The sequence below is a fragment of the Echinops telfairi genome, unplaced genomic scaffold, assembly GCF_000313985.2.
Source record: "Echinops telfairi isolate 266 unplaced genomic scaffold, ASM31398v2 ScPeMD7_7469;HRSCAF=8507_1, whole genome shotgun sequence".
Lineage (NCBI taxonomy): Eukaryota > Metazoa > Chordata > Mammalia > Afrosoricida > Tenrecidae > Echinops > Echinops telfairi.
The window spans coordinates 70,401,468-70,404,534 of NW_022111373.1; positions in this window are offsets into that span (position 1 = coordinate 70,401,468).

A 3,067-nucleotide genomic window follows, 5' to 3' on the forward strand; every position below is an offset into this window, starting at 1 on the left:
GCTTTTCATCAGCAAGTGCTTCAAGTCCTCTTCACTTTCAGCAAGCCAGGTTGGTCATCTACATATCAGAAGTTATTAATGAGCTTTCCTCTCATCGTAATGCTGAATTAATTCTTTATATGGTTCAGCTCCTCAAATTACTTGCTCAGTATACAGATTAAATATGGTGAAAGGATATTACCTTGACACACACATTTCCTGATTTGAAAACATGCAATGTTCCCTTGTTCTGTTTGATAGACCGGTGGTCCACATACACAATTTTCATGAGCATAATACAATGTTCTAGAATTCTTATTCTTCCCAATGTTATCAAGTATTTGTCATCATCCACTTAATTGAATGCCCTTGCATAGATAGCCAACCAAACACAGGTAAACGACTTTCTGGTGATCTCTGTTTTCAGCTAAGATCCATCTGGAATTCGTGATGTTGCTCATTCTGCATCATCTTCTGAACTGGACTCGAATTTCTGGAAGCTCACTATTCATGGATATCAATGATCTTGTTTGATCATTGCCACATTCTGTTGGGTCACCTTTCTTTGAAGTGAACACAACTATGAATCTCTTTCAGTTTGGTTTACCAGTTTGGCTCTCTTCCAAATTTCTTGGAATGAATGAATTTACATCTGGTGGCATAGCGGTTATGAATTAGGCCACTAGTCACAAGGTCTGTAGTTTGAAACTACCAGCCTCTTCAAAGGAGAAAGACCAGGCCTTTTACAACTCGGAAACCCACAGGGGTAGTTCCACCATGTCCTGAGAGGGTCGCTATGCGTGGGAATCACCTAGATGGCAGTGAGTTTGAATTTGAGTTTCCTGAGCTGTGAGAACATAAATTTCTAGTGGGAGCCCTGGTGGTATAGTGGTTATGCTGTGTGCTGCTTAACCACAAGGTCAGCAGTTTGAAACCACCAACTGGCCCAAGGGAGGAAGATGGGGGCTTCTACTCCTGTAAAGAATTACAGTCTCTGAAGCCCACAGGGGCAGTTCTGCCCTATCCTATGGGGTCGCTATGAGTCAATAGTAGGGAGCACTGGCTCATTTAGTAGAAACATTTCTGCTGGCTTTCCACCAGTTCCTGGAGCCTTGTGTTTTCTCACCAGTGCCTTCAGTGCAGCTTGAACTTTTCTTTCTCTACATGATGCTCTGCCATCTGTTAGTTTGTCATACTGTGCCAGCTGGTGTGTTGCTGTGATGCTGTAAGCTTTGTCACTGGTATTTCAAATGCCAGCAGGGTCACCCAACGTGAATAGGTTCTAGCGGAGCTTCCAGACTTAAAAAAGAAAGACTCGACTCTCCACTTCAGCGGAAGGAGCCACTGAAAACATTATGCACGGCTTGGAAACATTGCTAGACACTGAAGGCCTGATGCGTGGAAGCAGAACATGGTCCCTGATGGTGCTGGAGGATGCGCCCTTCGGGTTGGAACACACTCTAATGTGACTGACGAGGAGCTGCTCTCTCAAAGTGGTCAATCATGCTGACATGGATGGAGGAAAGCCTGTGGGAGGGGAGCCTTTAGGATCTTCAGCTCAATGTAAAGAAGACCAAATCCTCACAGCTAGACCACTAAATCGGTAATATCATAAGTGGGGAAAAGAATGAAGTTCTCAAGGACTTCCTCTTGCTTGCATCCATGATCAATGCTCATGGAAGCAGCAGTCAAGAGATCAAATGATTATTGCATTGGGTAAATCTGGTGAACAAGATCTCTTTAAAGTATTGAAAAGCAATGATGTTATTTTGAGGGCTAAGGTGCTCCTGACCCAAGCCATGGTATTTTAAATAGGATCTTAGGCAGGTGAAAGTTGGACATTGAATAAGGAAGCCCAGAGAAGAATTCATGTGTTTGAATAGTGGTGCTGGTGAAGATATTGCATCTGGGGTCTTAAAAGCTGGAAGATAAACAAGCGACCATCTAGCTGAAAAGCAAAAAAGCCCACATGGAAGAAGCACCCCAGTCTGTGTGATCATGAGGTGTTGATGGGAGAGGTATCAGGCATCAAAGACCCCAAACAAAACAAAAAATCATATCAATGTGAATGAGGGGGAGGGCAGAGTGGAGACCCGAAGCCCACCAGTAGTCAATTGGACATCCCCTGTCAGAAGGGTCACAAGGAAGAGATGAGCCAGTCGGGGTGCAGTATAGCACTCACGAAACACACAACTTTCCTATAGTCCTTTAATGCTTCCTCCTCCCCACTATCATGACCCCAATTCTATCTTACAAATTTGGCTAAACCAGAACATATACACTGGCACAGATAAGAGTTCGTAACACAGGGAATGCAGGACAGATAAACCCCCCAGGACCAATAACGGGAATAACGATACTAGGAGGGTAAAGGGAAGGGGTGCGGGGAGGAGTAAGGGGAAACCGATCACAATGATTGACATGTGGTCCCCTCCCAGGGGGAAAGACGACAGCAAAGTGGGTGAAGGGAGACAGCAGTCAGTGTAAAATTTTATAAATTATCAAGGATTCATGGGTGAGGGAGGGTGGGGGAGAGTGGGAAAAATGAGGAACTGATAGCAAGGGCTCAAGTAGAAAGAAATGTTTTGAAAATGATGATGGCAACATATGTACAGATGTGCTTGACACGATGGATATATGTATGGATTGTGCTAAGAGCTACACAAGCCCCTAATAAAATGAATTTTAAAAAAAACTCCGTGTGTAGATGAGTATTGAAGATGGCTTTTGGCCTGGCTCAGGCATAGGCTGAAGGCTCTGTGTGCAGGCTGTGAAAGGCTTCCTGCAGAACAGGTGCCTTGCAGCTTTGGGCAGTCACACAATCCCTCTTTCGATGAGAGATTGAAGCTAGCACACTGATAATTACCCTGAGCTGTGGCTGGGCTTCAGACGGTAGCCAATATAGCAGGCTCTTCAAACTCAGAGTTCTGGGATTCCACTAGATACCTCTTCTCTGTTTTCACCAATAAAGTTCGTAGCGTTGATCAGAGCTATGTTCATCGCCTTGGTCCAATCCATTTGTCTTCCTCTACTACACAGGAGGCAGCAGTGAAAGATAATACTATGAATGAAATGCAGATAGAAATAG